This window comes from Bidens hawaiensis, unplaced genomic scaffold, assembly GCF_021521415.1.
Source record: "Bidens hawaiensis isolate Kalapana, Puna unplaced genomic scaffold, B.hawaiensis_p1.1 tig00000636_1, whole genome shotgun sequence".
Taxonomy (NCBI): Eukaryota; Viridiplantae; Streptophyta; class Magnoliopsida; order Asterales; family Asteraceae; genus Bidens; species Bidens hawaiensis.
Window position 1 is genome coordinate 499,693 of NW_027491038.1, and position 14,235 is coordinate 513,927.

The following is a 14,235-nucleotide window of genomic DNA, read 5'->3' on the forward strand; positions in this document are numbered from 1 at the left end:
TATTCTTTCTACACATGAAGTAGATACATTAGAATCGTTCATATTTAAAGTAGACGAACCAGCATCAGCAGAGCTGGTTCCATCACCTTTGTCCTGTTTACCAAACTTCATATCGTTTATCTTTTCTTCATGTTCTTTGGTAACAGGAGTAGGAACATAATTGTGATTATATGGTGGGGGAACCTGACTATATCCTATTCCTTCACCTTCATTTTCTTTCCACCATAGCTGATTTTCAATCATTGAATCAACTACTTTACTGGAACCATCGAATTTCTTAAAATCAAATTCAGCCTTTTCAAATTTGCTAGTGAGATTCAAGATTTCTAGCTTGGAGGCTTCCAGTTTAGCAGTTATTTCTGCGATTTCTTGTTTGGCATCACGATGGTGACAGCTCTTAATGCTAAAATCAGACTTAAGTTTCTTAATGTCCTTGTTAAGAGATTCAATTTTGTCTAAAAATCCCTTTTCATTTTTCTTAAGTTTGAAACTCTCTGATTTTATTCTTTTCATATCTCTACTTAGACTATCATTGTGAAGTTTATACATTTCTATTTTCTCACCATAATTTAAAGAACATGGTTGAAAACGTACCTCAGATGAGTCTGGAGAAGTGAATGCCATGTAAGCAAACTGGAGCTCCTTGACCTTCTCCTCAGCAATGTTTTCTTCTGCCGAGTCTTCAACAGTTGCGAAATTCGCAGTCTGATTTCCAATGTTCAGCGCAGCCATTTACCCTTCCCAAGAGAACGTTTGGGCAACCATACTATGACAAACTGAAAATTTTTCTTACTTTTTCAGACACTCATCACGACTTGACTCAAATTTTCGGGACGAAAATTCTTTAACATGGGAATGATGTGACAATCGTCAATTTCAGGTTAACCCAGTTAACTCCGTTAACTCAACTCCGTCAATTCAAACTTAAAGATCACTGAATCTATAACGCACACCTCATTACATTTAAACTAGGGTTTAAATGACGCTTAACACTTACTACATGTGTAGTCTTTCGGGAATTGCACCGAAACGCAAACGAGTTGACGCAAACGATTGGTGAATAAACGAAAAAACGTCAAAACAATAATTTTGTGATAATTATGTGTTAGACTTATGTGATAACATTGTTATAAACGTTAACTCAATGTGCTAGAACTAGTTAATTAAGCTAGAAAAGTAACATTTGGAAGTTGAGGGACTAAAGTGTAACATGTTATTATTATTAATAACAATAAACCCTAACTCTCTCTTCTCCCTTTCACTCTACCCGACGGCAGCCCTCCCCCTCCCCTCTCTCGCGATCGGCAGCCTCACACACACACATATACACAAGATCTTTCAAGTTTGATCGAAGATTAAGGTGCTAGGAAGGTATAAACAACTATCCTATGCATTCTTCTTGCTTAATTTCGATTTTTAATGGGTTAATTGTGAACCCTAGGTTCCGAAAATTTTCATATATGGTGCTCATATGATTTGTTTGATTAGATGATGTATTGATTGTGATTTGATAACTAGAATTGATGTTATCACATGTTAATTGTTTGTGTCTTTAATTTGAGTTCAAGCAAAAACCCTAATCATGTATGTAATGTGTAATTGATGTGCATGGATAGTGATTATGGAGTCTAGAGTGTTATATGAACGGATTATAGTCTATAGATGGTTAATATGTTGAGTTTTGTTGCAAACAGTTTCTGGACAGATTGTGTTGTTGATGTTCAATTGACTGTAACGGGGTGTAAATGTGAAAATTGTTGAGATTATTGATACTACAGTAAACTAGGTTGAGTCTAGTTTCTAAAGAATATAAATTTGCAATTTTTGAACATGTAAAAGTTAACTTTTATGATTTTACAAAAACGTTGTGCAAAGCTGAGTTATTAGACCTGCTGTTAGGTTGTTTTGTAAATATTATATCTCATGAACTACAAGGCCAAATGGGTTGGTTCCACTTCTGGAAGTTAACTTGTTGAGTTAAGAACCAAACCCATTTGGTCTTGCATTTTTTGGATTTTTCATTTAACGGGAATTTCAAATAACATTCTGTTGCGCATGAATTTGACTGTTATGAGCTTGCTGTAATGTTTTGATCATTATGAGAAATCTATGTGGAATAAAAATAAAATAAAATATGTTCTGGAAACCTAACACATTCATGCTTTTGTGATGAGTTTTGGTAAATTAATTGAGATGCTATGATTGGTGGAATAGTACAATCTTTCAAGTAGAATTTCTGTCTCGGTGAAACTAGCTGCTGAATTTTGTGAAAATGCATGAAACATGATAATTGCTAGTTAATTGTTATGATTTGACCAAATTTCCCCTGTGGGGAATACTTGCTATATAATTGTTATGTTTTGACCAAATTACCCCTGCGGGGAATATTTGATAAATAGTTGTCGTGTTTTGACCAAATTGCCCTTGCGGAGAATAATTGCTAGTTAATTGTTATATGTGACCAAATTGCCCTTACGGGGAGTAATTGCTAGTGATGTACATTATTAATACATGACACGTAAATAATTGCTCACACATGTAATGCATCACGAATGTACTTGTTAAAGTCACACACGATTCACAAACGAAACACGAAACACATTGTGTGCATAGGTATTATGTGCCGAGTCTAGAGACTCGATAATAGTTCCGACACTTAGAAAAATCTCTTTGTTGTTATAGAACGCTAGAGAGAGTTTTTCTGTGACGCGCATCCTTTGGTGATTTATTTTGGGAATTCTTCGCAAACAGTGAGTTCACTTACCCCTCTAAACTATTTTCAAACGCTTTTCACTTGGGGGAGATAACATACTCCGATAAACGCATTTAAGATTTTGTTAATATAAATTATATATCACTTGTAAAGACTAAGTGGCAAACGCAATAACTAAAGTCCTTCATTCACATCGAACCGTTTAATATTGGATAATAGCGAGTCATTGTTGAGTAGTACTACTGGGTTTGACAAACCCCACCCAACGCTAAACTCGACTGGAGGTCGAGTGGGTGTAATCTTGGCTAAACACATACCATGGTCGGGATAGACTTGGTGGCAAGGCAAATGATAAACAGTCAGCTTCGGTGTCGAACACTTAGTAATACTTGTTTTATAGGCTAGCTACCTATAGATATATAATTGATTTAACACTATCTGGTAACGCAAAACGCTGAACGCAAAACGCTAAACGCAAAACGCTGAACGCAAAACGCTAAACGCAAAACGTAAACGCAAAACGCTAAACGCTTTATTTTATACAAACTTGTGAACTCACCAACCCCGTGTTGACACTTTTAGTATGTTATTCTCAGGTAGCCGAGGCGGGCGCGCGGTTTAGGATCATGCATTGCTTGAAACACTTTTAATTATGCAAACTTATTTTAAACTGTTATCATTGGGTTTTTAAGTCGTCCTGCGTGATGCAACATTGGTTTCTATGGTTTTACGCTTCCGCACTTATTTTTATTTAAACGTTTTTATGGTTTGATTATAACTAATGATTCCGATCCTGTTAGTTCACACCCTCTGACGGTAAAACTCCGTTAGTGGATTTTGAGGGTGTGACACATACGCCTTTCACCGTTACCCGAACTACCTCCAGCCTCACCCCGAGCATTTCCAACTAGAACCAAAGCCCTTTCCGTATTCCCATCCTTAGCCGGATTAGTGCATTCACGAGCAAAGTGACCAGGCTCGTGACAGTTGTAACACCTGAGAGTCTCTTTGTTAAAACCCACTTTTTGATTATTTGGCATGTTCCAATTATTTCTACCCGTCCTTTTGGTAAACTTCTTAGCACGGAAAACCACCATAGCAATATGCCATAAGATGTCCATTTCTTCAACATCATCAGGATGAATCTGGTCTAGTTCAATAGCAGCCATGGGTTGAACCAAATCTCCGCCCAGAAAGGCATGGTAACAGTTCATAAATCCCGCCATTAATGCGATATTCTCTTGAGTTTTTTTTGGTATAGTAGGGATCTGGCTGAAGTTCTGACTTGGGTTGGTCCTACCAGAATCATTTGTAGACTGACCAGACTTGGTGAAAAATACTGGAGCTGAGTTGGGTGAATTGGATGATGATGATTGACCAAGAGTAGATGAAAACATCTGAAAGTTTCCCTGTGGTGGTTGTTGAGTGGGCTTGAACAGTGAAAATCTATCTTGCGACATGATAGCACTATTAGACGCAACGTTATATCCAGCAGCACTATAAGAACTAGCATGATTTATTGCCCGCTGTTTATCATCCATATCACAAGCTTTAATAGTAGTAATCATCTCAGTTATGCTCATTCTATTGAGATCTTTAGTCTTTTTAATAACAGCAACATTCATGTCCCAATTCTTAGGCAAAAAATTCACCAACTTGTTAATTTCTGAGGTTTGTAGAAAGATTCCAGCAGTTCTCATTTCAGTCACAAGAGATATAAATCTTTGAAGTTGAGACTCCAGTATCTCTCCCAGAACATGATTAAACATGTTAAACTTTTGTCTCAGCAGATCCTGGCGACTTCTTTTCATGTCCTCATTTCCTTCATAAACCTCTATCAGTGCGGCCCACAATTCCTTAGTTGTTCAGAGTTGCCATGGTTAGGGTTGAGAGAGATTTCTCATCTTCTTCAACCTTAGCAAAATCATCATCATCATAGTCAGCAATCGGCTTTACAAGAACCTCGTCTGAATTCTCCCTTTGATAAGTGATCCTTTGAGGTCCTCTCACAATGCTTCTCCAAATTTCCGCATCTTTCATTTTGGCATAGTGTTCGAAACGGAATTTCCACTCACTGAAACCCTCGTGGGGATAACAAACGGGGTATTCGAGTAGCAGTGCCCATGATGGAATCAAGTTCTTGATGAAGTGACGAGTTGGTTGAATTGCTGCCATTAGTTAATTGTGCCATTTCAAATTTATTACTGATTGAAAATTGTACTTAGGTCCAGTTAAATATAAGTCCAGTAATATGGTCCAAGTCCGAGAGTAACAGGCCCAAAAACAACAGACTGAACAGTTGACCGAGAACGCTGAGGTTGACCTAGCATTGACCGAGAACGCTGAGGTTGACCAAGTGTTGACCGAAAACTCACTCTTGTTACCAATATTTAACCCTTGACCAAGAACTAGAGTATTGACCAAAACCAGACCGAGAACAAGACTGTTGACCAAAGTTGACCGAGAACACATACAAACCGAGAACTCAGAGAACCCGAGAACAAGCAGCTACCGAGAACAATTTTCAGCCGAGAACTAATTATTATCAAGAGCTACAGTGGCTGAAAACCGAAGGAAATCTTCAACAAACTTGTAACAAACTTCCAAAAATATGGGATTCGATTTTAATTTCAAATCAAAGTCAATCTTTGCAAAAATAACTCAGTCTTCTTCTCCGTTCAGTTTCTCATCGGAAAACGTATTATGCCCTTGTAGTCCTGAATCGTTGATATCACAATAACGAGCCTGAAAAGGTCTAAGGCTCTGATACCAATTGTAAGTCCCGAATCTGTATCACTACAATATGATATCAACTAGACAAGTATAGGTGCGGAATACCTATACTCGATGATTCAAGAACACAAATAGATAAAGTAAATAAACATGATGTTGCTTCAAAACACACATATATTGATGAATACGTCGGGTTCTTAAGCACTTACAATACTTGAACAAAGACTTGGAATGAACAACCTTTAACCCTATACATAATATCACTATATATAGGGACACTAACCAACTAGGCCGGCCCAAACAACCACCGAGAACCCATAAGTGTTCTCGGTTCACACATTAACTAACAACCCAAGCCCAAAACAACTAGAATTAACACAAACTAAGCTCAAACCACAAAACTAGGCCCAACAAAGAGTTAGGGTTTTGAAGGTTTGGAGATGAAGAAGATGGTGTTGGTGAAATATGTGGTGAAAGAGATGGGTAATACGTATGTGGTGTATATTAATTGTAAAAAAAAATTTATTGACGTTTTTTTTTAAATACTAAAACGATCGCCCAGCTCCAGGGTCCACCGTAAGTACGATGGACACCGTAGCTTACAGTGGCCTTGGTTTAAAAATGTCTACCGTACGACAGACTCTAGCCAGCGTAAGGTTTTTACTCCCCACCTTAGCTTACGGTGGGTACCGTAGGCTACGGTGGTACCTGCAGGTTTTCAATCAAAATTTTTTTTTCTTTTAATTAATTTAATCAATACAAAACGAAAACCTACAAAAACCAAAAATTCAAAAATTACCCACCCCCTTGAAAAAAATCCGAGTTGTCCCAACACGGTAAAGAAAAATGTTAAAATTTCCCACACTTGAGTCAAACTTACTTAAGACGAGAATGGTAATTTTTAAAACCAAACTTAAGAAAAACTAAATTAACCTAAACTAAAATATACAACATACCTTGGCCTCTTAATTTGTTTCCTCATCCGGTGAGCGTAACAAGTAACTTACCTGGTCCACATCGAGCATATTAATGTCCTTTCCTTCCAAATACGGTTTCAGTCTTTGATCGTTCACCACTTGTTTTGTTTGATCTTGAACATCTTCGATCTCCACATCACCAAATTGGCCCACTCTTGTGATGATATATGGGCCCATCCACTTGCTCTTTAACTTACCCGGAAATAACTTTAACCTTGAATTATACAACCACACATTTTGACCCACTTCAAAGGTCCTTTTTCTCAACTTTGCATCATGGACCTTTTTTAGTTTATCTTTGTATGCGGAAGCATATTCATACGCTTCATCCCGGATTTCCTCAATCTCATTCAACTTCAACTTTCTTTCAGCCCTTGATCGCCGAAAGCGCCTTATGTGCCAACTCCATTGGTAAATGACACCCTTTCCCATAAACTAACCGATAAGGAGTTGTTCCAATAGGAGTTTTGTAGGCGGTCTGATACGCCCACAACGCATCATTTAACTTAGAAGACCAATCCTTCCTATCAACCCGCACCGTCTTCATCAAAATTTCTTTAATTTGGCGATCGGACACTTCGACTTGTCCACTAGTTTGCGGATGATGAGGAGTAGCAATTCGGTGGTTCACATTATATCTCTTTAAAAGCTTTCCAAAGTTGAAATTCTTGAAATGTGACCCACCATCACTAATAATCACCCGCGGGATACCAAACCGAGCAAAGATGTTGGATTGAACGAATTTGCAAACTACCGAATGGTCATTGGTTCTTGTTTCTACTGCTTCTACCCACTTGGACACATAATCAACTGCAAACAAGATATATAAAAATCCATTCGAGTTTGGAAACGGGCCCATAAAGTCAATTCCTCATACATCGAAAATCTCTAACACCAAAATTGGTTGCAATGGCATTTCATCACGTTTCGAGATACTACCCAACTTTTGGCAATTCAAACAATGTCGGGCATACTCACTTGCATCTTTAAAAATGGTGGGCCAACAAAACCCACATTGGAGCACCCGGTAACCGCTCTTTTGACCGCTAAAATGAGCTCCACACGCCAATGCATGTGCATGAGTCAAAATCTCCCGTACCTCAGAATCGGGAATACACCTCCTTATCATTTGATCCGAACCAATCTTGAACAAGTCCGGTTCATCCCAAATATATTGTTTCACTTGGGCCATGAACTGTTGTCTTCTCTTCTTCACCCAATGACTTGGAATAGACCCCGTTGCTAAATAATTCACAAAGTGGGCATACCATGGTGTGGTCGACACGGTCAACAATTGTTCATCGGGAAACCGTTCGTTTATCTCCATCGGGTCATCAACACCCTCTAACGGAATTCGGGATAGGTGATCCGCCACGACATTTTCACACCCCTTTTTATCCCAAACTTCTAAATCGAACTCTTGCAAAAGCAATACCCATCAAATTAAACGTGCTTTCGCATCCTTCTTCTCCATCAAATATCGAACCGCACTATGGTCCGAATAAACGATCACCTTACTCCCCCAAATATACGAGCGAAACTTATCCAAAGCATACACTACCGCGAGTAATTCTTTTTCGGTGGTTGTATAATTAAGTTGAGCTTCGGATAAAGTTTTACTCGCATAATAAATTACCACCGGCTTTTTATCGATTCGTTGACCCAAAACCGCTCCAATAGTCGTATCACTAGCATCGCACAGAATCTCAAACGGCTTTGACCAATCCGGTGGTTGTAGAATGGGAGCTTTCACCAACTGTTCCTTCAAAACATCAAATGCTTTCAAACACTTATTAGTAAAATCAAATGGAGCATCTTTTAACAACAAATTACATAAAGGTTTTGTGATCACACTAAAGCCTTTAATAAATCTTCTATAAAAACCCGCATGCCCCAAAAATAACCTTACCCCTTTAATGTTCTTTGGTGGAGGTAAAGATGATATTACCCGGACCTTAGCCTTATCCACTTCCATTCCTCTTTCCGAAATCACGTGACCCAACACGATACCCTCTTGCACCATGAAGTGACTTTTCTCCCAGCTTAGAACCAAATTTGTCTCAACACATCTTTTTAAAACTTTTTCTAATTCATTGAGACAAGTTTCATAAGTTGGACCAAAAATTGAAAAGTCATCCATAAATACCTCAAGTGACTCCCCGACCATATCCGAAAAAATACTCATCATACAACATTGGAATGTGGCCGGGGCATTACACAATCTGAATGGCATTCGCCGAAAAGCAAAAGTGCCATATGGACAGGTGAAAGTGGTCTTGTGTTGGTCATCCGGGTGAATAGCAATTTGGTTATAACCCGAGTACCCATCCAAAAAACAGTAATACTTTTGACCCGATGATTTTTCAATAATTTGGTTAATAAAAGGTAATGGAAAATGTTCTTTAGATCTAGCGGCATTTAATTTATGATAATCAATGCAAACTCGCCACCCAGTGACCGGTCGGGTGGCGATTTGTTCACCGCTTTCATCTTTAATTACCTGTATACCAGCTTTTTTCGGTACCACCTGTGTAGGACTTACCCATGCGCTATCTGAGATGGGATAGATGATTCCCGCATCCAACCACTTTATTACCTCTTTCTACACAATTTCTCTCAAATTGGGATTCGACCTTCTTTGAGTCTCTCGGGTTGGTTTTGCCTCCTCGTTGGTGATGATTTTGTGCATAACTATAGATGGACTAATGCCTTTTAAGTCGGCAATTGTCCAACCTATGGCCGCCTTGTTTGTCTTCAACACCTTCAACAATTCTTGTTCTTGGGCCTCTTCTAAATTAGATGCAATAATGACCGGTAACGTGTCATTATCCCCCAAAAACGCATACTTCAAGTGGCTAGGCAAATCCTTCAATTCCAATTTCGGTGGGCTTTTCGATGGTGGTTTTGTACCCGAATCGATCACAGCTGGCAGACTTTCAATTTGATGAGTCCATGGGGGTCGTCCCTCTTTTACCGCCAACACGTCTTGATTTTTCTATTCCATCCTCAATGCACAAAGATGTACCTGTTCAGAAAAATCACAAACACATTTTTCTCTTCCAAAGCATCTTCCTCATAATCATGCAGTTCACACATGTCAACAATATCTGCCATGAAACACTCATCACCACATAAACCATTAGATCCGTTAGTGAACACATTTAATCTCATTTTCCTATTTCCAAAAGCCATATCAACTGTGCCTGATCGACAGTCAATAATAGCATGAGCGGTGTTTAAGAACGGTCGACCCAATATAACATTTTGTTGTTGGGTCGAATCAACCGATGAGTAATATAAGACCAGAAAGAAACCGGATAGTAAAATTCTTCAACTTTTACTATCACGTCCCGCACAATTCCCCAGGGGAGTTTATAAGACAAATCGGCTAACACAACCGTTGTCTCAACTCGTTTTAAAGTAACAAAATCATATTGGTCGTATAAACCCCCCGGAAGAATACTTACTCCGGCCCCAAGATCTAGTAACGCCCTAGACATTTGAAAATCGCCTACTTGAATGTTAATTAAGGGCGTTCCCGGATCTTGAAGCTTAGGAGGAAGATTTCCTTTTAAAACCGCACTTACCCGCTCAGTTAAATCCACTCGTAGAGGCACTTTTTGTGGCTCTTTTGAGTGCACAATTCTTTCAAAAATTTTGCATATGCGGGTACTTGCTTAATTGCCTCAAGTAGAGGTAAATTTACCTTTACTTGTTTAAAAACTTCCCACGTCTTTTCTTTTTGAGGACCCCTTCTTGAAATGATGTTTTTCTTACCCGGGTCAAATAAAGCCGAGGGAAATGGAACCACATTTGGTTCTACTTCCTTATTTTTATCGTTTAAATTTGAAGTTTGACCCGGATTTTGTAACGGTTTTTCAAAAGTGACATGTTTAGTGGGTTTATCTGTTACTATTTCATCATCACTTTCATTACCCGTAATATCCTCAACTTCCCCATCAACCACACCCGGTGATAAATCTTTTTTATATTCTTTACCACTTCTTAAAACACTAACGTGATTAATAGGAACATTACGAGAAGAGTTATGAGAAGGATTTACCTTTGTGTCGCTTGGCAATTGACCTTTATTCTTCTTCAACTCGGATACTTCAGTTGCGAGTTGACCCATGTGTGTGGTCAACGATTGGATGGCTTTATCTCTTACTTCATCCTTTTGCATTCTAACCTCATCAAGTTGATTTACTCGTTGCATGTCTTGTTGCATTAACTTCAACATGTCCATAACCTCATTCTCACTCGATGAACTTTGACCCGTTGACCCGCTTTGACCGCCACCCCCTTGACCTTGAAATCCTTGATTATTCCCGCCATGATAATTACCTTGGTTATTATATTATTCGTGAGGGATATAATTGCTTTGACTTCCATGAAAATTCGGGTTAGATTGAGTGGCCGGATTTCCATAACGAAAATTCGGGTGATTTCTTAATCCGGGGTGGTAGGTGTTGGAGTTCATGTTGTAATTTCTACCACCTCCCCCTTGAAGTGCATTCACCTCTTCCACCGGTGCTTGACCAACCCCACACACCTCCGAAGCATGACCCAACTCGTTACAATTTGTACAAACATCAATTAGTTGATTAGTCGTTTGTACATTTCCTTCTTCCACGGCTTGCACTTGCGGTCTACCAATCGCCGGTCTTGCCCTTCGTCCGGTTTGAGCCTTTCTTTTTGATGTAACCGCCATTTGTTCCAAAAATGCCCAATCATCTTGTTCATAATTGGTACCAAATGTACCATTAGTGATCCACCGCAAATCCCGTTCATCCTCCATACTCAACCCTTCATGAAAAGCATTTAATAGCTCCCAAAGAGCAATTCCATGATGGGGACAATTCTTAATCATCATGTAAACCTCTCGAATTCTTCATGAAACATTTCCCCCGTTTGTTGTTGGAAGGTTCTCAAACTTCTTCTCGCATCGTTTGTCTGTTGGGCCATGTAAAATTCTTCCAAAAATCTTTGTTGCATCTCGGCCCAAGTATAAATAGACACGGAAGGCAAAGTGTAAAACCATCTCTTTGCCTTGTCTTCCAACGAAAACTGAAATAAAACCAATTTTACCTTATCCGATGTAAAACCTTGACCCTCAATTGTGTTGCAAATGGAATCATATGCCTCCAAGTGGAAGTAAGGTTCCTCCGTTGCTAGACCTTTATATTTCGGAAGACTTTGAAGGGAATTGGTTCTTACTTCAAATGTCCTCCCATGATGATTGAGAGGAATAACCACCGGAGACGGATTATTAGTAATTATGGGTCAAAAATGGGCTTCAATCCCCTTAACCATCTCTCTTGTGTGCCTTCTTGGTACCCCCATTGGTACTCTTGGTTGACCCATTGGTCTATAAACGGGCCTTGGCTGCACAAATTGTTTTTGAAACTGTGGTTGGGGCATTTGTTGTTGAAATTGTGGATCTTGAGGTTGCCCTTGTGGTTTTTGAACAATCGGTGGCGGTTGAACTTGTTGATGAACAACAACCGGTGGTTGTTGTTGAGCTTGTTGTTGAATCGGTGGTTGCACGTTTTGTTGGACAACCACCGGTTGTTGTTGATATTGTTGTTGAACAACCGGTGGTAGTTGTCTATTAAACCCTTGCACCGATTCCGGATGTTGCCATTGACTATAGGCCAAATTTCCCGGATTTACCCTTTGGCTTCCATCACCTCCCGTGTAGTAACCTTCCACTTCATACCCCTCGAATTCACTGTCAAACCCATATCCATATCCATCACCTTGTGATCTTGAATGTTGCATAAACGGTTGGGGTTGGTACTGGTAGTTTAATTGTGATTGTTGAAAGGGTGATGGTTGATATTGTTGAGATGATGATGACGCACCAAAGTTAGGAAAAAGATTGGTAATAGGTGGCAATGTGGAAGATGTTGAGTAGGTGTATTGAGCAGCTCTAGGTTCGGTTGTGGGTGGTGGTTGGAGTTCACTTGATGCTGTAGGTATATTAGTAGTAATCGGTGGAGGTGGATTTGGTGGAGGTGTAGTCGGGATTGTTTGACCCGAAGTGGGAACTGGTGAATCCATGTTGTTTGATGCGGTTGGAGAACCAAGAAGCTTATTCTCCCTAAGTAAGACTCGGTTTCTTCTAAGTGTTTTGTCAATCTCGGGATCAATAACTAGCGGTGATGACCTGTTAGAGCTTCTAGTATGCATACACCTGTAGGTACATGCACACTAACACAACCAGCGTAAACCCGAAAATAACATACTAAAACTACTAAAACTAACACACGTTGCGCACTACTCCCCGGCAACGGCGCCAAAATTTGACGTGAGGTCGAAGACTCACTCAAAAATAAACCGAATACAACTTGTTAGATAGCAGTAAGCGGGTATCGAACACAGGGAGTTTGTGGAAAATATGTTACTAAGTAGCTTTATAATTAAACTATATTAAACAAAATGCGAAAAGTAAATTCAAAGATTTGGTTGTTTGGTTTTGATAACAAAAAGAACTAAAGCAATAAACGAGTTTTAAACAATATGCGAAAATATGCCTTCCCTCGGTTTCAGGTTTCCATGAATGTTACGATTAATGTTTAACTGAGATGAACAATAGGTAAAGTTCGTGTTTATGTAAACGAATGCGATAAATGAAGATCAAGTACTTGGATTATACAACGCAAGGTGATCACTCAAAAACCAATAAGTTTATCTAACCCTAAATCCCTCCCAATTAATCTTGATTACTTAAAGAACCAAGAACTGACGGTTTAGAACACAAAATCGATAAATTAATAATCTATCAATCAATACATCAACACCATAATAATTTAATCGATATGATCAAACTAATATCTCAGAAATTGTCTAAACATTCAACCAAACAAACATAAGAAACCTTACAATCCGAGGGAAAACACAAAGGAATTTAGCCGAGCATGATTCGGTTCGTCATCCCTTCGATTATGATTGTCATACAAATTGAAAACAAGTGTTTTATGATTACCACACTCACAATTGATCAAGAAGCTCTCAAAATCGCCCTAGGGTCGTCCTTAGATGAAAATATATGATAATAATGTGAAAGGCCGTCCAAAATACAAGTAAAAAACGGCAGTTACAATTGCAGCGTCGCCTCCACCGTAAGCTACGGTGGCCACCATAGCTTACGGTGGCTTCCAAAAAGCCGATGGTAGCTTAAAACTGCCTTACGGCAGCTAAATTTCTCCAGCCCCACCGTAGCTTACGGTGGGTACCGTAAGCTACGGTGGTCTTCACCACCAATTTCTATTTTTTCCATAACTTCCTCGTTCTAACTCCGTTCTCTTCACCGTTTTCGCCCACGCTCTCGTAATTCCATCTTCTATCTTCTCATACCTGCCATTACACGAGTAAACGTAGTTATCTAATTCAACAAAATAAACAGATTAAACGCGTGAATATTAACAAACTTAAACCACTTAAGGGTTGTCCCATGGACCACCCGTCAGGTATAGAATGGTCACATGAAGAATAACATGTGTGGCCAAAACATTCTGGAAGATTTTCAAACATGGTCAAAGACCTTTTAGCCGCACATTTAAGCCGAAGTGTGGCAAATCGCCCAGACCACATGTGTGGCTAAAAGGTGATATTCACGTAGTGTTGTAATATGGCATGTTCAATCAATATAACGGAAAACTACCAATGTGACACTCGTCAATTTCAGGTTAACTCCGTTAACTCAAACTCCGTCAATTCAAACTTAAGATCACTAGATCTATAACGCACATCTCATTACATTTAAACTAAGGCTTTAAATGACGCTTGACAATTACTACATGTGTAGTC